Here is a 23,755-nt window from a genome sequence, read left to right on the forward strand (position 1 = left end):
ATATAACTGCAAGCAGCAATGGCGGATTCCTCCAAACATTGCAAACCATTGAAAATGTATATTCTTTACAAATTGTCACTGTAAAATTCCATGCTGCAGACTTACCAATGGGATACCAAATCTGAAATGCAATACCATAAAGATCCACAAGGGCTTTTATTTCAAGCCAAGGAGTGAAGGGAGGGGGCATGGTGAGCCTACACATTCCAGAAAGCCTTCTATCTTTGTGTATCAGGGCGTGGCCTGTAGCGTCACTTATGGGTGATATTGGGCCATTTGTGGTGTGGTAGTTACTCTTGGCCTATACTATCAATGTTTCAGGATTTTGAGAACTTTTTACCATTGCATACAAAATCGGAAATGCAATACCATCAAGATCCACACGGGCCTTTGCTAAAGACCAAGCAATGAGTGGGGGCTTGGTCAGCCCACAATTGAATCCAATATGGCGGCCGTTATAGGTTATTGAGGCTTTTTTGTTCCTCATGAGAAATAAGGCATATCTAATGAATTTCAGATTTTTGGAACAAATGGGATGAGAATGGCATCACTTTGTAAATGGAAAATTGGGGCTTGGCCGTAGCGCCACCTATGGATAATGGTGCGTCATTTGTGGTGTGGTAGTTACTCCTGGCCTATACTATCAATGTTTCAGGATTTTGAGAACTTTTTCTAAAATGCATTACCATCAAGATCCACAAGGGCCTTCACTTCAAGCCAAGGAATGAGTGGGGGCTTGGTCAGCCCACAATTGCCTGAAATGTTGTGTATGCGTCTCGCCAAGCCCGCGCGTGTGTCAAGGGAAAGGCTGAGTGTGTGAGAATGTGGAGCGCGCGCGCGCTGAAGAGCAGGGGAGACATTTCATTGAAAATTTCGTTAGCAATTAGCCAAGCATGCATGTTTCAAATATTCACATAAAATCGACTTTTCATGTTACAGTCAACTTTTCCTCAGATTTTTGTACTAAACATTCTCAAGAGTCTTCATATATCTTATCATCCCTGTGCCCAAAAAGCCAAGGCCAACAGGACATAATGACTACAGACCCGTCGCCCTGACCTCTGTGGTAATGAAGTCTTTCGAGCGCCTGGTGCTGGCACACCTTAAATCCATCACTGACCCTCTACTGGACCCCCTGCAGTTTGCCTACAGAGCCAACAGGTCTGTGGACGATGCAGTTAACATGGCCCTCCACTTCACCCTACAGCACCTGGACTCCCCAGCATCCTATGCCAGGATCCTGTTTGTGGACTTCAGCTCTGCCTTCAACACCATCATCCCCGCCCTGCTTCAGGACAAGCTCTCCCAGCTGAACGTGCCTGATTCCACCTGCAGGTGGATCACAGACTTCCTGTCTGACAGGAAGCAGTGCGTTAAGCTGGGAACACAAGTCTCTGACTCCCGGTCCATCAGCACCGGATCACCTCAGGGCTGCGTCCTTTCTCCTCTGCTCTTCTCCCTGTACACCAACAGTTGCACCTCCAGTCATCCGTCCGTCAAACTCCTGAAGTTTGCGGACGACACCACCCTTATTGGGCTCATCTCTGGTGGAGACGAGTCTGATTATAGGTGGGAAGCGGCCAACCTGGTGACCTGGTGCAGCCAGAACAACTTAGAGCTCAATGCTCTTAAGACAGTGGAGATGGTTGTGGACTTCAGGAGGAACACAGCCCCACTCACCCCCATCACCCTGTGTGACTCCCCAGTCAACACTGTGGAGTCCTTCCGCTTCCTGGGCACTATCCTCTCCCAGGACCTCAAGTGGGAACTGAACATCAGCTCCCTCATCAAGAAAGCACAACAGAGGATGTACTTCCTTCGGCAGCTGAAGAAGTTCAACCTGCCAAAGACAATGATGGTGCACTTCTACTCAGCCATCATTGAGTCCATCCTCACCTCCTCCATCACCGTCTGGTACGCTGCTGCCACTGCCAAGGACAAGAGCAGACTGCAGCGTATCATCCGTACTGCTGAGAAGGTGATTGGCTGCAATCTGCCTACCCTCGAGGACCTGCACACCTCGAGGACCCTGAGGCGAGCGAGGAAGATTGTGGCCGACTCCTCCCACCCTGGACACTCCCTGTTTCAGTCACTCCCCTCCGGCAGAAGGCTGCGGTCTATCAGGACCAATACCTCACGCCACAAAAACAGTTTCTTCCCTTCCGCTGTTGGCCTCTTCAACAAGGCCAAGGGACCACACTGACTCAAATGACTTATTGCTTAAAACACACTGCTTTTGCACTGCACCACAACATGGTATCTTGTACATTTGTATTTTTTGTAATATTTGTATTTTTGTATTTTTATATTGTAATTTACGGCAACTTATATTTATCCCACTTAGTACTGCTAGTTTATGTACCCTTAGTATAGTTAGTCCACATATTTAAATTTTAGGTATATGTTTATTGTATGCACCTTCCTGCCAAAGCAAATTCCTTGTCTGTGCAAACTTTCATGGCGAATAAATCCCTTTCTGATTCTGATTCTGATTCTGATATGAACTTGTGATTGAATCAAAGTATCAGTTTTTGACCGGCGGATGTGTAAAGCATTATTTTAGCGTGAGCGATAAATTCGATTTGCTTTATATCAATCATTTTTTGAGATATGAAGTTGCCTTTGCACATGGTAACATGTTGTAGTGTCGTCCACCGATGTACCAAGTTTAGTGTTGATATCTCAAAGATTTGCTGAGATTTGACCCAAGTTCCTGTTTGGTTACTTTTTTGCTTATTTTGATTGGCTGTGCCGGACAAACAGTTTAGAAAATCAAAACGCCATGGGATAAGTTTTGTGAGGCTTGGTCTGAAGATCATCTCTGGTCATTTTGAAGTAGATATGACAAAAATTGTAGGAGGAGTAGGCTTTCAAAGGTTTTTGATACAACCGGAAATAGCGGAAAATCTATATAACTGGAAATTGACGTCATAGGGTGCGTTGAACTCGTCTTGATCCAGGGAATCCACTGGTACCTCATTTTTGAAAATCAGTCATACGGTTCAAAAGTTGCGTGTGTAAACACAAGTCCAACTTTGACCCATTGGTGGCGCTAGAGTGGTCTGATGGGATACATGAAACTTGGTGTAGGTATAGAAGGAACTGTCCTTAATGAGTGTGCCAAATTTAACAAAAAGTTATCCAAGGGTTCTAGGGGCTGCCATTGACTCCCATGGAACTAGAATAATAATAATAATAATAATAATAAAACTAACAATAACAATAGGTTTCCTCCTTACGGAGGAATCCTAATAAAACTAACAATAACAATAGGTTTCCTCCTTACGGAGGAATCCTAATAATAAAACTAACAATAACAATAGGTTTCCTCCTTACGGAGGAATCCTAAATATAACTGCAAGCAGCAATGGCGGATTCCTCCAAACATTGCAAACCATTGAAAATGTATATTCTTTACAAATTGTCACTGTAAAATTCCATGCTGCAGACTTACCAATGGGATACCAAATCTGAAATGCAATACCATAAAGATCCACAAGGGCTTTTATTTCAAGCCAAGGAGTGAAGGGAGGGGGTTTGGTGAGCCTACACATTCCAGAAAGCCTTCTATCTTTGTGTATCAGGGCGTGGCCTGTAGCGTCACTTATGGGTGATATTGGGCCATTTGTGGTGTGGTAGTTACTCTTGGCCTATACTATCAATGTTTCAGGATTTTGATAACTTTTTACCATTGCATACAAAATCGGAAATGCAATACCATCAAGATCCACACGGGCCTTTGCTAAAGACCAAGCAATGAGTGGGGGCTTGGTCAGCCCACAATTGAATCCAATATGGCGGCCGTTATAGGTTATTGAGGCTTTTTTGTTCCTCATGAGAAATAAGTCATATCTAATGAATTTCAGAATTTTGGGACAAATGGGATGCGAATGGCCTCACTTTGTAAATGGAAAATTGGGGCTTGGCCGTAGCGCCACCCATGGATAATGGTGCGTCATTTGTGGTGTGGTAGTTACTCCTGGCCTATACTATCAATGTTTCAGGATTTTGAGAACTTTTTCTAAAATGCATTACCATCAAGATCCACAAGGGCCTTCACTTCAAGCCAAGGAATGAGTGGGGGCTTGGTCAGCCCACAATTGCCTGAAATGTTGTGTATGCGTCTCGCCAAGCCCGCGCGTGTGTCAAGGGAAAGGCTGAGTGTGTGAGAATGTGGAGCGCGCGTGCTGAGGAGCAGAGGGAGACATTACATTGAAAATTTCGTTAGCAATTAGCCAAGCATGCATGTTTCAAATATTCACCAAAAATCTACTTTTCATGTTACAGTCAACTTTTCCTCAGATTTGTGTACTAAACATTCTCAAGAGTCTTCATGAACTTCTGATTGAATCAGAGTTTTTTGACTGGCGGATGTGTAAAGCATTATTTGAGCGTTAGAAATAAATTAGATTTCCTTTATTTCAATCATTTTTTAAGATATTAATTTGCCTTCTCACATGGGAACATGATGTAGTGTCTTTCACGTGACACACAAAGTTTGGTGTTGATATTTCAAAGATTTGCTGAGTTTTGATCCAACTTCCTGTTTGGTTGCTTTGTTGGCTATACCGGACAAACTGTTTTAAAATTCAAAAATCTGTTGAAGAATTCAGTGAGGGTTGCTCTGACGATGATACCTGCCAATTCTGGGGAAGATTGGACACAAATTGTAGGAGATGTTGCGAAAAAACGTGTTTCCTAAATCTTTATTGTAGAGAAAAATCCAATATGGTGGCCGTTAAAGGTTATTGAGGCTTTTTTGTTCCTCATGAGAAATAAGGCATATCTAATGAATTTCAGAATTTTGGGACAAATGGGATGCGAATGGCATCACTTTGTAAATGGAAAATTGGGGCTTGGCCGTAGCGCCACCTATGGATAATGGTGCGTCATTTGTGGTGTGGTAGTTACTCCTGGCCTATACTATCGGAAACACACTAGATCTAGTGATAACAACTGGACTAAATATCAATAATATTTCAATAACTGATCTACCCCTCTCAGACCATCATTATATACTTTTTAATGTGGAAATTATCCTAACAAAAACCAAAAAAGAATTCTTAGTCCATAGAAGATATTTAGACGATACAGCTATGATGACATTTTCTGAACAATTTGCTCTACATGAGCCGACTTACCATGATTGCTCTCTGAATGAAATGGTAGAGAACCTCAATTATGCACTATTATCTGTGTTAGACTCTGTTGCACCACTGAAAACCAAAAAGAAGTGCACAAGCAGAACCTCCCCATGGATGAGAAATAAAAATGTTAGTGAAACGAAAAGAAAATGCCGTGCAGCAGAGAGAAAATGGAGGAAAACAAAGATCACTATCCACTACAATATCTACAAAGATACACTAACCACCTTTAACAAAACCATCCGTCTAGCAAGGAGAGAATATTTCTCCAACATTATTACAGAAAATGCCAGAAATTCCAGAGTTCTTTTCTCCACCATTGACCAGCTGCTAAACACTGTCCCTGCCCCACCTCCATCCTCAGCAGTTAAATGTGAAGAGCTTGCTTTGTTCTTCAAGAACAAAATAACTTTGATTAGAGCGAGTATTATTAATAGTGGGGTCGAAACTGACATCAGTAGATTCTGCAACATAACCATGAGCACATTTACCTGTATCACACTTAGTGAACTTTCCAAAATTGTCAGCGAATCTAACTCCACAACCTCAGATATTGATCCTATACCCACAACATTCTTTAAGCGAGTGTTTGATAGTGTCTCAGGTCCGGTGCTAGAGATTATAAACACATCCCTTAGAACTGGCGTCTTCCCAGATGCCTTCAAAACAGCTGTTGTAAAGCCCCTATTAAAGAAACCCAAATTGGATAACAGTCTACTTGCAAATTACAGACCAATATCAAACCTCCCATTTATTAGTAAAGTACTGGAAAAGATAGTTTTAGTCCAATTAAATTATTTTCTTGAAGAAAATAACATCCTGGAAGTCTCGCAGTCAGGTTTCAGGAAATATCACAGTACTGAAACTGCTCTCACCAAAATAATTAGCGACCTCAGACTAAACTCTGATGCAAATAAAGTCTCTATCCTTATCCTGTTAGATCTCAGTGCAGCATTTGATACAATTGATCACGACATCCTAATCAATAGACTGGAAAAGCTTATTGGGTTCACGGATAGTGTATTGAACTGGCTGAAATCATATATCACAGGAAGGAAGTTTTATGTTAAGCTTTTATTGGTTTTACCAAAATTAAAAACAGTTATTTACAGCATTGGTAAAAACTTCCACCACATTTCACCCAGTGTCGATACGTCAATCACAATCACCCTTTACCTCAAAACGAAAAACACAAATTCACCAGTGTGGGCCCTCCCTGCGCCAACCTAAACCCTCCAGGAAAGCGAGGAAAAACTCCTCACAAAAACTCTTTGAGAAAATTAAGAAGAAACCTCGGGAGGAGCCATTCGAGGGGGTATCCCCTCCTCCAGGGATGGTTGGGGGTGCTGCAGGTCGGGCCGAGTCCAAGTGCAGTGCAAATGATGTGTGTCTGAGGTGAGAGTTTCTGTAACGTTCCGGTAAGTGGGGTGGGGTGTGTGGGTGGCGGGGTTGGAGGGGCCAGACTTCTTGATGAGTGGGATGGGGGGGGGGTTTCTTGTGGCGGGGGGTGGGGGGTGTAGTGTCCTTTTCGGGGGCCCAGGGAGAGGGGTTCCAGGTGCTGCAGCTGGTGTGCCGGGGAGGGGCGATGACCGGTCCTTGGGGGGGAGGGGGGGGGGGGGGGGGGGGTAGAGGGTGCTGCTGCTGGGATGGTGTTGGCAAACTGGAACCCTTGTGGCCTGGTGGGTTTCTCCTCTCCGGACCCTCGTACTGGGGACAGGTGTTGGTGTCCCTGGGTCTTCGGGCTTGGTGCCGGAACGGGTGAAGCGGTGGGGTGAGTGGAGTGGTGGCTGCCAGGGCGGTGGTGATGGTGTTGGGGGCGATGAGGGTGTTGGACGGGGAACGCCGCCGGCCTTCGGGGACGGAGCATGTAGTGCAGAGATGGTGTGGTGGCATGGGGGGCTGAGTTAGATGGACACGTCCTTCCACCTCTCCACCCCCCATGTGTCTCTGGCGGTGTCCGGGTTATTTTTAAAGTCCAGGATGGCGTAGTCCCTGAGGAGGAGAGTGATTCTCCTCCTCTGGACAATGAAAGGGTGGTCCTGTTGATGATAGACCCTGCTGTTCCTTGTCTCCCATATCACCTGCTTGACGGCGCTGACGATCCTCCACTGATGTTGTAGGCGGGGGGTCGTACAGCCCCCCGGAGGACCGAACAGGATGTCGTCCGCCGTCAAGCGAGGCAAGGTGTTGTTCCTGTAGAGGGAGACAGAGGGAACAAACAGGGCCCAGACCCGCCTGGCCACGGTGCACTTGACAAACAGGTGGTAAATGTTTTCAGTGTCAGTGCAACCGTGGGGGCAGAGCTCGGTACGGGCCATGCGCCGTCTATGCATGAATTCTCTGGTGGGGAGACAGCCGTGAGCAGTTGACCAATTCAAATCCTTTTGTTTATTGTTGATGCATTTATGGTTAATGTTTTTCCATACCTGTTGGATGTCCAGGGCCGGCCTGGCCTTGGGTGGTGTGGTGATGTCCTTCCCTCTGATGTGTGCCATGATGTCCTTGTATTTCCAGGAGGCCAGGCCGGCTGCAGGCAGACCCGTCCTGAAGGCAAAGTTCTTCCACTCCCTGTATACTTTTGGGGGGTCCCAGCAGTAGGGCACAGTGTGGTTGATGGTGGTGTTGGTGATACGGAGTGCTCTGAGTATGGGTGTGGCGAAGTACCTCTCAAAGGTTCCTGCCTTCCTGTCCGGTTTATGGATATTTGTGACCAGTCGTGAGAGGCCCTGTGCCCTAATGATGTTGAGGATGTCTGGGACCCCCTTCCCCCCCTTCTCCTCTGCGCTGAACATGATGGTCCTCTTCAAGCGCTCCATGGTGCTCCCCCAGACAAAGGTGAACATCAGGCGCTCGATGGTTTTGCTCGTCACCCTGTCCGGGGGAAACACCCTCCCGACGTAGAGGAGAATGGGGAGGATAATTGCCTTCAGGATCAAGATCTTGCCCGTTATTGTGAGGGACCGTGCACTCCATTGGGCGATCTTTTGCTTGGCATGGCTGATGGTGTTGGCCCAGGTCAGGGTCCCTTTCCCGTTGTTCTGGTAGATGACTCCGAGCAGCTTGATGTTGTCTGTCTTTACAGGGAAAGAGGTGGTGATGTCTTCTTTCCAGTGTTGCGACAGGTACAGTTCGCTCTTACCTCGATTGACCAGGGCGCCAGTGGCTGCACAGTAGTCGTCCACCACCTTCGTTGCCGCGGCGATGGACCGACTATCTGTGCCGACGATGGTGATGTCGTCCATGTACGCCACCACCCGGAGCCTCTCTCCCTGGGCCCCCGGGAGGTGATAACCCTGGATGTTCTGTGTAGCTCTGATTTTACGGAGGAAAGGCTCCAGGTAGATGACGTACAGCAGGGGTGCTAGGGGGCATCCTTGTCTGACCCCAGACCGGATGGGAAAGGGGTCTGTTAGCTGTCTGTTGACCAGGACTCTGCTTGTGATGTTGTTGTAGCAGAGCCTGGTCCAGTGGATGAGGTGTTGTGGGAAGTTCATCCTCCCTAGCACCTCCTGCAGGAAGCCATGGCTTACCCGGTCGAAGGCCTTCTCTTGGTCGAGGCAGAGGAGCGCGAAGGGGGACCTCCGCTCCTGGGAGTGGAAGATGAGGTCTCTCACCAGGAGCAGGTTGTCGTTTATGGACCTTCCGGGGACGCCGCAGGTCTGGTCCGGGTTGATGATTGCGGGGAGGTGTGTTTGGAAGCGCCACATGAGGGCCTTCGTGAGGATTTTGTAGTCGGAACAGAGGAGGTTGATGGGGCGCCAATTCCGGAGGTCCTTGAGGTCCCCCTTCTTGGGTATTAGTGTTACTGTACTCTGTCTCATCGATTCTCCTAGCCTCCTTTCCCTGTAGACCGCTCGGAGGACCTGGGCCAGATCGCCCTTGATGAGTTCCCAGAAGGCCTGATAGAATTCCGCCGGGATCCCGTCCGGTCCCGGGGCCTTCTGGGTGTTCATGGCGTGCACGGCCCGGGTGAGCTCCTCCAGACTCAGCTCTGGTTCCTCGCCCTCGCCCCCCTCTTTGATTTGGTCCAGACCGTCGAGGAAGGTTTCCGCCAGAGTCCCGTCCGCCGGCTTGGTGTCGAACAGCCGGCCGTAGAACTCCTCGGTCACCCTCCTGATGTCGTCGCTGTCTGTGACGGTCTGGCCGCTGGTGTTATAGAGGGACAGGATGCCTTGTTGTTTAGACCGTGCCCTGCGGAAGAAGTATTTGGTGCATTTCTCCTCCTCCTCCAGGCCCTAGAGTTTATCCCTGAAAGTCTTCCTCTCCTGTTCTTCCCGATAGAGTGTGGCCAGGTGCTCCTTGGTCTCTGACAGCTCCCGGGTCACGTCGAATCCTCTGAGTTGGAGGAGGCTCAGGCGTTGCAGGGCCCCGTTGTGGTGGTAGAAACGGGCCCTCTGTTCCCGAGCCTTCCTCCTTCCCACCCCTCCGAAGAACCCCTTGACCCGGGACTTGACCATTTCCCACCACTCTATCGGGGATGTAAATAGTTCTTTCAGGGTCCTCCACTCCAGGTAGCGCCTGGAGAAGGAGTGGCTGATGGAGGGGTCCTGGAGTACAGATGTGTTCATCCTCCAGGGCCCCCTCGTTGGTCTGGCTGGTCCCTCCCATCGCAGGGTCACGGTCAGCATCCTGTGGTCTGAGAAGTGCGTCGCCTGGGTCTTGAAGGAGCACACTCCCAGACCTGGCGAGAGCAAGAACATGTCGATCCTTGAAGAGGCAGAGCCCGAGGATCTCACCCACGTGTGTGTTGGGGGGGAGGTGCCGCCGACATCCATCAGGGAGAAGTCATTGATGATGTCCTGTAGTGCTTTGGTGGATCTGTCCTTCCAGGGTTTGCTCCGATCCTCATCCCTCAGGGCGCAGTTGAAATCACCCCCTACCAATACTGGCATGGGGGTCATCAGAAGAGGTCGAAGCTTCGCGTAGAGGGAGACTCTCTCTGTGGCGTTGGAGGGGCCGTAGACGTTGATGACCCTGAGCGGGGAACCCCGGACCTCCAGGTCGACGGCCAGGATCCGCCCGCTCTCGACGACTCGGTGGCTGGTTTGTCGGAGAAATGGATTGGCCACCAACATCCCGACCCCATCCGATTTATTGGTGTTGGAACCTGACCAGAGAGAGTCTCCCCGAGTCCACTCCCCCTCCAGAAGTGCATCCATCTCCATGTAGGGGATGGCACACTCCTGGAGGAGGTAGATGTCGGCCGGTTGTGTTGAGAGGTGTCTGAAAACGGTTGCCCTCTTCTCCAGTCGTAACATGCTGCGGGTGTTGAGTGATGTTATTGTGATAGTCATGGTGATTGTGATGATTTGACGGGTCCGCTGATTCCTGTGGCGATGATTTGGAGGTTCCTGATGGCCTCCTGTCCATATTCCGGGTCGGGCACCTCCCCCTGATTGCTCACGGCTTCGTCGTCCCCCCACCGTCTGCCTGGTGGTGGAGATTCGGCTGGCACGGAGGGTCCTTGGGTGGGCCGGGGCTGGCTGGTCTGATCCTGTGTGGGCTCAGAGACTGCTGTGGAGGGTTGGCGTCTGGACTTGGGACCAGGGTGAGGTCGTGGGGGAAGGGGGGGAGGGGGAGGGGGGGGGGGGACCTGGAGGCTTTGGTGGTGGTTTCGGGGGGGATGGAGAGTCAGAAGTCGGGGTGGAGTCGTCTTCGGAGGTGGCAGTGGTGGGTTTGCGCTTCCTCTTCAGAACGACCATGTTCCAGTCAGTGAGTGGTGAGTCCTCGTTGTAGAGTGACTGGGAGTGTGGGGGTAAGTCGTGGGAGGGAATGATCCCTACCAGAGCCGGTTCCCTCACATTCACCGGCTTGGCAGGGGTGGATGTACGTATTGGGAGATACACCGGGGAGGTCATGTCGGTGGAGTCAGAGTCCGGTCGTGTCGTCCCCGGTGGATTTGCCGTGGTGGGGGTCGGCAGGTCTGTCTGGGAGTCCGGTAGGTCTGGTTGTGTCGTCGGGGATGAGACTGCCCCCGGGAGTGGGGAGAGGGGGTGGATGTCGGTCGGGGAGTCAGGGGGGAGGTCGGTGAAGGGGGCCGGTACCGAGTCGGGTTCCGATACCGGGTCGGGGTCAGTAATTATGAATAGGGGGGGTGTGGAGGAGTCTGAGGAGGGGGAGGGGGAGGGGGAAGGGGGGAGGGGGGGGGAGGTTGGTGGAGGGGGGTCGGCCTGCTCCTTCTGAGGTTGAGCTCCGGGCGGTGCCGTAGGGGGGGTATTGGCCGGCCTCCTTGTCTTGTTGGCGTAGGAGTGGGGGCAGTCTCTGTAGAGGTGTCCCTGAAGCCCACACAGGTTGCAGGGGCGTGTGTTAGTGCATTCCGCCGTGGGGTGTTCCCCTCGGCAGATGCGGCAGATGGTCTTTGTGCAGGCCGCGGCCAGATGTCCAAGGTGGCCGCAGGTCCTGCACAATTTGGGCATACCGTAGTAGTGGACGGTGCCCCTGTGGTTCCCCAGGTTGATGGTACTGGGGATGTGTTGGACACCGCCCACCGCTGAAGGATCCGGTGTGAGCTGGACCAGCCATTTCCGTGCCCCGGTCCACACTCCATCCTCGTCCAGGACCCTCCTCGCTCCAGAGTTGACGCGGGCATAGCGGCGCAGCCAAACCTCCACGTCGTACTCCTGCACAGCTTCGTTGTGGAATTGAATGGTGACTACTTTGTTTTCCCTGTCTGAAAGTGGTTCTGTGTGGAGATGGCTGAAAGGCGGGTTATTTTTGTTCTGGCGGTACATGGTCCAAAATTGCTCTAACAGTTGTGGTGTTTTGAAACTGACCTCAAAGGTGTTGGGGGTTGAGGGCGGTTTCACCAGGCAGTTGAGATCGAGCGGCGCAAAGCCCATACCTCGTTGGAGTACGGCTCTGCTGAATTCCAGGCGGGTCATTCCGGTTGTGGTGTCTCTCTGTCCTGTCGTCGTTGCGGTGGTTGTGGATCCTTTGGTGACTCCGTCCCCGGCAGCCTCATCGGATTTCACCGTCACTCTGACGGCGTTCACCCGTCTCATCGCCCCAGGGTTCATCCTGGCAGCCATGGTGATGGTGCGTGTTCCCCGAACCTGCAAGGGTGGGGGGGGGAAGAAGACTCAGAGCCGGCTGAGGCCACTCGGTAGCCCGTCCCCAAGGGACGGTACTCTCCTGTGGCCCGCCTGCTCCTAGAGGTGGTGTTGGGGCTCCTGGCCCTCCTCCCGTCTGGTCTGAGATGGACAGTCTTCCTATGGAGGACAGAGGAAGACCTGAGAGCAAGGCAGAGCCACCAGAGTGCTTGGCCCTTGGCGTGCCACTCTCCTGTGGCCTGCTTGCTCTCGGCGTAGGTGGTGGGGCTCTCTCCCGTCTGTCCCTCCTTCCTCCGGGTCTGGTCTGGCGGAAAAGGTCCTTATCCCGACTTTTCGAGCGGTCTGGCCAGCCGCAAAGGGGGGGGGGGTATGGGGATCCGGGAGATGCGGGGTACTGGGAGTCGAGGGTGGGGCCGGTCTGCACCGACCTAGCCCCTCCTTCTGTTCCTCTGCCTCCTGCCTCTCACCGGGGCCAGCGGGCACCGGAGGATTCCGGTCCTATCCTGGGTGTTCCGCAGCTGGGCGGGTCTGGGAGTCGGCGGAGTACTGGGAAAGCCGGAGGGGTCAGGGCTGGTCTACCACGACCTAGCACCCTCCTCCTGCTCCCCTGCCTCCTGCCCCTCACCGGGCCCTGTGGCACCGGAGGGTTCCGGGCCTGTTCGGGGTGTTCCGCAGCTGGGTGGTTGGGCTGAAGATTTTGGCAGAACCGCGGTCAGGCCACGTATTCTGCCTCTGTCTCCAGCCAAGTGGTGAAAAAGGGGGGAAAGTAATGAAGAGAGAAAGGGGGATCGAAAACCTGGCCTCCACCGCAGAGCCAACAAAGGAATCGCAAGCCGTGTCGCATACACCGCAAGACCCCGGACTTTCGATTTCTTTCCTGACCACCACGGCTAAACGGGAACCAGAGTGCCGATTTGATACTTCCTGATCAAGGTGTCTCCCCTGCCAGGTAAGTATTTATGTTAGTTTAGGTGACCATAGGTCCAAGAAACATCAGAACTGCTACGGGGTTGCTCAAGGAAGCTGCTTAGGTCCATTACTTTTTTCTCTTTATATGTTACCACTCGGCGACATAATCAGAAAACATAACATAGATTTCCATAGCTATGCGGATGACACACAACTATATATATCCACTGAACCCAACGATGCAACGGCCATCAATTCCATTACAAACTGCCTGTTGGCAATAAACAAATGGATGAATGATAACTTTCTTAAATTAAATGAAGACAAAACCGAAGTCCTACTATGTGGCCCCAAATCCAAAAGAGAGATGCTTATTAAGAATCTTGGAGGCTTAACCCCCTGTCTTAAACCAGAGGTGACGAGTCTCTGCGTAATCCTGGACTCAGATTTGAATTTCAACTCTCACATTAATAAAGTGACCAAAACAGCTTTCTTTCACCTGAGGAATATAGCAAAGGTACGACCATTCATAAACCAAAATGATGCAGAGAAGTTAATTCATGCTTTTATATCCAGCCGGCTGGACTACTGTAACGCACTTTTCACTGGTCTTCCCAAGAAAACCACTGAAAGACTACAGCTCATTCAAAATTCTGCAGCTAGATTATTAACCAAAACTAAAAGGAGAAAACACATTAGTCCTGTCCTAGCTACTTTACACTGGCTCCCTGTTACCTTCAGAATTGACTTTAAGGTCCTTTTTCTCACATACAAAGCTCTACACGGACAAGGACCTAGCTACATTGCTAACTCCTTTATAAACTACACACCAGCTAGAACACTGCGATCATCAAATGCAGGCCTATTAGAGGTCACCAGAAGCAGTCATAAGAAGATTGGTGATTCGGCCTTTGTCAATTACGCCCCAAAACTATGGAACAAATTACCCATAAATATTAGGGAAGCTAACACTCTAGACATTTTTAAAAGACAGCTTAAAACCTACCTTTTTACCGAAGCATTTAAGTAATTTTATCTCAAAAGGGTTTTCCTACTTTTTAAAGTTGTTTTCTCTCTTGAACAGAGATCTTATTGGGATTTTTATTATTGTTTGAATTATTTATCACTTGTATTATTGTTTTTATTGATTTTATGTAAAGCACCTTGAGCTACAATTCTTGTATGAAATGTGCTATATAAATAAAGTCTTACTTACTTACTTACTTACTATCAATGTTTCAGGATTTTGAGAACATTTTCTAAAATGCATTACCATCAAGATCCACAAGGGCCTTCACTTCAAGCCAAGGAATGAGTGGGGGCTTGGTCAGCCCACAATTGCCTAAAATGTTGTGTATGCGTCTCGCCAAGCCCGCGCGTGTGTCAAGGGAAAGGCTGAGTGTGTGAGAATGTGGAGCACGCGCGCGCTGAAGAGCAGGGGAGACATTTCATTGAAAATTTCGTTAGCAATTAGCCAAGCATGCATGTTTCAAATATTCACATAAAATCGACTTTTCATGTTACAGTCAACTTTTCCTCAGATTTGTGTACTAAACATTCTCAAGAGTCTTCATATGAACTTGTGATTAAATCAAAGTATCAGTTTTTGACCGGCGGATGTGTAAAGCATTATTTTAGCGTTAGCGATAAATTCGATTTGCTTTATATCAATCATTTTTTGAGATATGAAGTTGCCTTTGCACATGGTATCATGTTGTAGTGTCGCCCACCGATATACCAAGTTTAGTGTTGACATCTCAAAGATTTGCTGAGATTTGACCCAAGTTCCTGTTTGGTTACTTTTTTGCTGATTTTGATTGGCTGTGCCGGACAAACGGTTTAGAAAATCAAAACGCCATGGGATAACTTTTGTGAGGCTTGGTCTGAAGATCATCTCTGGTCATTTTGAAGAAGATATGACAAAAATTGTAGGAGGAGTAGGCTTTCAAAGGTTTTTGATACAACCGGAAATAGCGGAAAATCTATATAACCGGAAATTGACGTCATAGGGTGCGTTGAACTCGTCTTGATCCAGGGAATCCAATGGTACCTCATTTTTTTCCCATGGAACTAGAATAATAATAATAATAAAACTAACAATAACAATAGGTTTCCTCCTTACGGAGGAATCCTAATAATAAATATAGCTGCAAGCAGCAATGGCGGATTCCTCCAAAACATTGCGAACCATTGAAAAATGTATATTCTTCACAAATTGTCACTGTATACAAACATCCATGCTGTAGACTTACCAATGGGATACCAAATCTGAAATGCAATACCATCAAGATCCACAAGGGCTTTTATTTCAAGCCAAGGAGTGAAGGGTGGGGGCTTGGTGAGCCTACCCATTCCAGAAAGCCTTGTATCTTTGGCCTGTAGCGTCACTTATGGGTGATATTGGGCCATTTGTGGTGTGGTAGTTACTCTTGGCCTATACTATCAATCTTTCAGGATTTTGAGAACTTTTTACCATTGCATACAAAATCGGAAATGCAATACCACCAAGATCCACATGGGCCTTTGCTAAAGACCAAGCAATGAGTGGGGGCTTGGTCAGCCCACAATTGCCTGAAATGTTGTGTATGCGTCTCGCCAAGCTTGCGCGTGTGTCAAGGGAAAGGCTGAGTGTGTGAGAATGTGGAGCACGCGCGCGCTGAGGAGCTGTACCAGACAAACGGTTGTGAAAATAAAAAATCTGTTGAATACATGAGTGAGGGTTGCTCTGACGATGATGTGTGCCAATTCTGGGGAAGATTGCACCAGAATTGAAGGAGGAGTAGCGAAAAAACGTGTCTCCTTAATCTTTATTGTACAGAAAAATCCAATATGGCGCCCGTTATAGGTTCTTGAGGTTTTTTTGTTCCTCATGAGAAATAAGGCATATCTAATGAATTTCAGAATTTTGGGACAAATGGGATGCAAATGGCATCACTTTGAATATAGGCAAATTGGGGCATGGCTGTAGAGGTTTAAAAAGCTACCTCTGCCTAAACTGACATGCACCAACTCAGAGTATTGCGTTTCAATAACCTCTTCATTGCATTCACTCTTATTCCCATAGCTATTGTGGTAGCAAACAAGCATAACTACGTGTGGCCTACACATCAAACAAAACTTCTAGTCAATTGGAGTCATGGTTCATAAGAAGATATTTGTTCATTTTCAAAATGTTCACCGTACATGGTGGACTGTATGGGTCACCACTGTATAGTTTCCCATTATAAATAAGGCATGTATAGTTTCCGACGTTTTAGACTGATGGTGTGGAAATGCCATCACTTTGAAAATGGACAATTGGGGCGTGGCCGTAGCGCCACCTATGGGTAATGGTGGGTCATTTGTTGTGTGGTAGTTTCTCATGGCCTATACTATCAATGTTTCAGGATTTTGAGAACTTTTTACCATTGCATACAAAATCGGAAATGCAATACCATCAAGATCCACATGGGCCTTTGCTAAAGACCAAGCTATGAGTGGGGGCTTGGTCAGCCCACAATTGCCTGAAATGTTGTGTATGCGTCTCGTCAAGCTTGCGCGTGTGTCAAGTGAAAGGCTGAGTGTGTGAGAATGTGGAGCGCGCGCGCTGAGGAGCAGGGGAGACATTTCATTGGAAATTTCCTTAACAATTAGCCAAGCATGCATTTTTTTAATATTCACCAAAAATCAACTTTTCATTTTACAGTCAACTTTTTCTGAGATTTGTGTACTAAACATTCTCAAGAGTCTTCATGAACTTGTGATTGAATCAGAGTATCAGTTTTTGACTGGCGGATGTGTAAAGCATTATTTTAGCGTTAGAAATAAAAAAGATTTCCTTTATTTCAATCATTTTTGAAGATATTAATTTGCCTTCTCACATGGGAACATGATGTAGTGTCTTTCACGTGACACACCAAGTTTGGTGTTGATATTTCAAAGATTTGCTGAGATTTGATCCAACTTCCTGTTTGGTTGCTTTGTTGACGATTTTGATTGGCTGTACCAGACAAACGGTTTTGAAATTCAAAAATCTGTTGAAGAATTCAGTGAGGGTTGCTCTGACGATGATACCTGCCAATTCTGGGGAAGATTGGACAAAAATTGTAGGAGAAGTAGCAAAAAAACGTGTTTCCTAAATCTTTATTGTCCAAAAAAATCAAATATGGCGGCCGTTATAGGTTATTGAGGCTTTTTTGTTCCTCATGAGAAATAAGTCATATCTAATGAATTTCAGAATTTTGGGACAAATGGGATGCGAATGGCCTCACTTTGTAAATGGAAAATTGGGGCTTGGCCGTAGCGCCACCCATGGATAATGGTGCGTCATTTGTGGTGTGGTAGTTACTCCTGGCCTATACTATCAATGTTTCAGGATTTTGAGAACTTTTTCTAAAATGCATTACCATCAAGATCCACAAGGGCCTTCACTTCAAGCCAAGGAATGAGTGGGGGCTTGGTCAGCCCACAATTGCCTGAAATGTTGTGTTTGCGTCTCGCCAAGCCCGCGCGTGTGTCAAGGGAAAGGCTGAGTGTGTGAGAATGTGGAGCGCGCGTGCTGAGGAGCAGAGGGAGACATTACATTGAAAATTTCGTTAGCAATTAGCCAAGCATGCATGTTTCAAATATTCACCAAAAATCTACTTTTCATGTTACAGTCAACTTTTCCTCAGATTTGTGTACTAAACATTCTCAAGAGTCTTCATATGAACTTGTGATTGAATCAGAGTATCAGTTTTTTACTGGCGGATGTGTAAAGCATTATTTTAGCGTTAGCGATAAATTTGATTTGCTTTATATCAACCATTTTTGGAGATATGAAATAGCCTTTGCATATGGTAACATGTTGTAGTGTCGTCCACCGACATACCAAGTTTAGTGTTGATATCTCAAAGATTTGCTGAGATTTGACCCAAGTTCCTGTTTGGTTTCTTTTATTGCTGATTTTGATTGGCTGTGCCGGACAAACGGTTTATAAAATCAAAACGCCATGGGATAACTTTTGTGAGGCTTGGTCTGAAGATCATGTATGGTCATTTTGAAGAAGATATGACAAAAATTGTAGGAGGAGTAGGCTTTCAAAGGTTTTTGATACAACCGGAAATAGCGGAAAATCTATATAACCGGAAATTGACGTCATAGGGTGCGTTGAACTCGTCTTGATCCAGGGAATCCAATGGTACCTCATTTTTGAAAATCAGTCATACGGTTCAAAAGTTGCGTGTGTAAACACAAGTCCAACTTTGACCCATTGGTGGCGCTAGAGTGGTCTGATGGGATACATGAAACTTGGTGTAGGTATAGAAGGAACTGTCCTTAATGAGTGTGCCAAATTTAACAAAAAGTTATCCAAGGGTTCTAGGGGCTGCCATTGACTCCCATGGAACTAGAATAATAATAATAATAAAACTAACAATAACAATAGGTTTCCTCCTTACGGAGGAATCCTAATAATAAAACTAACAATAACAATAGGTTTCCTCCTTACGGAGGAATCCTAAATATAACTGCAAGCAGCAATGGCGGATTCCTCCAAACATTGCAAACCATTGAAAATGTATATTCTTTACAAATTGTCACTGTAAAATTCCATGCTGCAGACTTACCAATGGGATACCAAATCTGAAATGCAATACCATAAAGATCCACAAGGGCTTTTATTTCAAGCCAAGGAGTGAAGGGAGGGGGTTTGGTGAGCCTACACATTCCAGAAAGCCTTCTATCTTTGTGTATCAGGGCGTGGCCTGTAGCGTCACTTATGGGTGATATTGGGCCATTTGTGGTGTGGTAGTTACTCTTGGCCTATACTATCAATGTTTCAGGATTTTGATAACTTTTTACCATTGCATACAAAATCGGAAATGCAATACCATCAAGATCCACACGGGCCTTTGCTAAAGACCAAGCAATGAGTGGGGGCTTGGTCAGCCCACAATTGAATCCAATATGGCGGCCGTTATAGGTTATTGAGGCTTTTTTGTTCCTCATGAGAAATAAGTCATATCTAATGAATTTCAGAATTTTGGGACAAATGGGATGCGAATGGCCTCACTTTGTAAATGGAAAATTGGGGCTTGGCCGTAGCGCCACCCATGGATAATGGTGCGTCATTTGTGGTGTGGTAGTTACTCCTGGCCTATACTATCAATGTTTCAGGATTTTGAGAGCTTTTTCTAAAATGCATTACCATCAAGATCCACAAGGGCCTTCACTTCAAGCCAAGGAATGAGTGGGGGCTTGGTCAGCCCACAATTGCTTGAAATGTTGTGTATGCGTCTCGCCAAGCCCGCGCGTGTGTCAAGGGAAAGGCTGAGTGTGTGAGAATGTGGAGCGCGCGTGCTGAGGAGCAGAGGGAGACATTACATTGAAAATTTCGTTAGCAATTAGCCAAGCATGCATGTTTCAAATATTCACCAAAAATCTACTTTTCATGTTACAGTCAACTTTTCCTCAGATTTGTGTACTAAACATTCTCAAGAGTCTTCATATGAACTTGTGATTGAATCAGAGTATCAGTTTTTTACTGGCGGATGTGTAAAGCATTATTTTAGCGTTAGCGATAAATTTGATTTGCTTTATATCAACCATTTTTGGAGATATGAAATAGCCTTTGCATATGGTAACATGTTGTAGTGTCGTCCACCGATATACCAAGTTTAGTGTTGATATCTCAAAGATTTGCTGAGATTTGACACAAGTTCCTGTTTGGTTTCTTTTATTGCTGATTTTGATTGGCTGTGCCGGACAAACGGTTTATAAAATCAAAACGCCATGGGATAACTTTTGTGAGGCTTGGTCTGAAGATCATGTATGGTCATTTTGAAGAAGATATGACAAAAATTGTAGGAGGAGTAGGCTTTCAAAGGTTTTTGATACGACCGGAAATAGCGGAAAATCTATATATTTGGAAATTGACGTCATAGGGTGCGTTGAACTCGTCTTGATCCAGGGAATCCAATGGTACCTCATTTTGGAAAATCAGTCATACGGTTCAAAAGTTGCGTGTGTAAACACAAGTCCAACTTTGACCCATTGGTGGCGCTAGAGTGGTCTGATGGGATACATGAAACTTGGTGTAGGTATAGAAGGAACTGTCCTTAATGAGTGTGCCAAATTTAACAAAAAGTTATCCAAGGGTTCTAGGGGCTGCCATTGACTCCCATGGAACTAGAATAATAATAATAAATATAACTGCAAGCAGCAATGGCGGATTCCTCCAAACATTGCAAACCACTGAAAAATGTATATTCTTTACAAATAGTCACTGTAAAATTCCATGCCGCAGACTTACCAATGGGATACCAAATATGAAATGCAATACCATCAAGATCCACAAGGGCTTTTATTTCAAGCCAAGGAGTGAAGGGAGGGGGCTTGGTTGAGCCTACCCATTCCAGAAAGCCTTGTATCTTTGTGTATCAGGGTGTGGCCTGTAGCGTCACTTATGGGTGATATTGGGCCATTTGTGGTGTGGTAGTTACTCTTGGCCTATACTATCAATGTTTCAGGATTTTGAGAACTTTTTACCGTTGCATACAAAATCGGAAATGCAATACCATCAAGATCCACATGGGCCTTTGCTAAAGACCAAGCAATGAGTGGGGGCTTGGTCAGCCCACAATTGCCTGAAATGTTGTGTATGCGTCTCGTCAAGCTTGCGCGTGTGTCAAGGGAAAGGCTGAGTGTGTGAGAATGTGGAGCGCGCGCGCTGAGGAGCAGGGGAGACATTTCATTGGAAATTTCCTTAACAATTAGCCAAGCATGCATTTTTTTAATATTCACCAAAAATCAACTTTTCATTTTACAGTCAACTTTTTCTGAGATTTGTGTACTAAACATTCTCAAGAGTCTTCATGAACTTGTGATTGAATCAGAGTATCAGTTTTTGACTGGCGGATGTGTAAAGCATTATTTTAGCGTTAGAAATAAAAAAGATTTCCTTTATTTCAATCATTTTTGAAGATATTAATTTGCCTTCTCACATGGGAACATGATGTAGTGTCTTTCACGTGACACACCAAGTTTGGTGTTGATATTTCAAAGATTTGCTGAGATTTGATCCAACTTCCTGTTTGGTTGCTTTGTTGACGATTTTGATTGGCTGTACCAGACAAACGGTTTTGAAATTCAAAAATCTGTTGAAGAATTCAGTGAGGGTTGCTCTGACGATGATACCTGCCAATTCTGGGGAAGATTGGACAAAAATTGTAGGAGAAGTAGCAAAAAAACGTGTTTCCTAAATCTTTATTGTCCAAAAAAATCAAATATGGCGGCCGTTATAGGTTATTGAGGCTTTTTTGTTCCTCATGAGAAATAAGTCATATCTAATGAATTTCAGAATTTTGGGACAAATGGGATGCGAATGGCCTCACTTTGTAAATGGAAAATTGGGGCTTGGCCGTAGCGCCACCCATGGATAATGGTGCGTCATTTGTGGTGTGGTAGTTACTCCTGGCCTATACTATCAATGTTTCAGGATTTTGAGAACTTTTTCTAAAATGCATTACCATCAAGATCCACAAGGGCCTTCACTTCAAGCCAAGGAATGAGTGGGGGCTTGGTCAGCCCACAATTGCCTGAAATGTTGTGTTTGCGTCTCGCCAAGCCCGCGCGTGTGTCAAGGGAAAGGCTGAGTGTGTGAGAATGTGGAGCGCGCGTGCTGAGGAGCAGAGGGAGACATTACATTGAAAATTTCGTTAGCAATTAGCCAAGCATGCATGTTTCAAATATTCACCAAAAATCTACTTTTCATGTTACAGTCAACTTTTCCTCAGATTTGTGTACTAAACATTCTCAAGAGTCTTCATATGAACTTGTGATTGAATCAGAGTATCAGTTTTTTACTGGCGGATGTGTAAAGCATTATTTTAGCGTTAGCGATAAATTTGATTTGCTTTATATCAACCATTTTTGGAGATATGAAATAGCCTTTGCATATGGTAACATGTTGTAGTGTCGTCCACCGACATACCAAGTTTAGTGTTGATATCTCAAAGATTTGCTGAGATTTGACCCAAGTTCCTGTTTGGTTTCTTTTATTGCTGATTTTGATTGGCTGTGCCGGACAAACGGTTTATAAAATCAAAACGCCATGGGATAACTTTTGTGAGGCTTGGTCTGAAGATCATGTATGGTCATTTTGAAGAAGATATGACAAAAATTGTAGGAGGAGTAGGCTTTCAAAGGTTTTTGATACAACCGGAAATAGCGGAAAATCTATATAACCGGAAATTGACGTCATAGGGTGCGTTGAACTCGTCTTGATCCAGGGAATCCAATGGTACCTCATTTTTGAAAATCAGTCATACGGTTCAAAAGTTGCGTGTGTAAACACAAGTCCAACTTTGACCCATTGGTGGCGCTAGAGTGGTCTGATGGGATACATGAAACTTGGTGTAGGTATAGAAGGAACTGTCCTTAATGAGTGTGCCAAATTTAACAAAAAGTTATCCAAGGGTTCTAGGGGCTGCCATTGACTCCCATGGAACTAGAATAATAATAATAATAAAACTAACAATAACAATAGGTTTCCTCCTTACGGAGGAATCCTAATAATAAAACTAACAATAACAATAGGTTTCCTCCTTACGGAGGAATCCTAAATATAACTGCAAGCAGCAATGGCGGATTCCTCCAAACATTGCAAACCATTGAAAATGTATATTCTTTACAAATTGTCACTGTAAAATTCCATGCTGCAGACTTACCAATGGGATACCAAATCTGAAATGCAATACCATAAAGATCCACAAGGGCTTTTATTTCAAGCCAAGGAGTGAAGGGAGGGGGTTTGGTGAGCCTACACATTCCAGAAAGCCTTCTATCTTTGTGTATCAGGGCGTGGCCTGTAGCGTCACTTATGGGTGATATTGGGCCATTTGTGGTGTGGTAGTTACTCTTGGCCTATACTATCAATGTTTCAGGATTTTGATAACTTTTTACCATTGCATACAAAATCGGAAATGCAATACCATCAAGATCCACACGGGCCTTTGCTAAAGACCAAGCAATGAGTGGGGGCTTGGTCAGCCCACAATTGAATCCAATATGGCGGCCGTTATAGGTTATTGAGGCTTTTTTGTTCCTCATGAGAAATAAGTCATATCTAATGAATTTCAGAATTTTGGGACAAATGGGATGCGAATGGCCTCACTTTGTAAATGGAAAATTGGGGCTTGGCCGTAGCGCCACCCATGGATAATGGTGCGTCATTTGTGGTGTGGTAGTTACTCCTGGCCTATACTATCAATGTTTCAGGATTTTGAGAGCTTTTTCTAAAATGCATTACCATCAAGATCCACAAGGGCCTTCACTTCAAGCCAAGGAATGAGTGGGGGCTTGGTCAGCCCACAATTGCTTGAAATGTTGTGTATGCGTCTCGCCAAGCCCGCGCGTGTGTCAAGGGAAAGGCTGAGTGTGTGAGAATGTGGAGCGCGCGTGCTGAGGAGCAGAGGGAGACATTACATTGAAAATTTCGTTAGCAATTAGCCAAGCATGCATGTTTCAAATATTCACCAAAAATCTACTTTTCATGTTACAGTCAACTTTTCCTCAGATTTGTGTACTAAACATTCTCAAGAGTCTTCATATGAACTTGTGATTGAATCAGAGTATCAGTTTTTTACTGGCGGATGTGTAAAGCATTATTTTAGCGTTAGCGATAAATTTGATTTG

General features: G+C 46.2%; 1 pseudogene; it reads right to left on the bottom strand.

Moving 5' to 3' along the window:
* Positions 1–10,218: 10,218 nt before the first annotated feature.
* LOC136957951 (uncharacterized) overlaps positions 10,219–23,755 on the bottom strand; it is a 111,541-nt pseudogene continuing 98,004 nt past the window's right edge.

Source organism: Osmerus mordax, chromosome 15 (genome assembly GCF_038355195.1).
Source record: "Osmerus mordax isolate fOsmMor3 chromosome 15, fOsmMor3.pri, whole genome shotgun sequence".
In the NCBI taxonomy this organism is placed as follows: Eukaryota; Metazoa; Chordata; class Actinopteri; order Osmeriformes; family Osmeridae; genus Osmerus; species Osmerus mordax.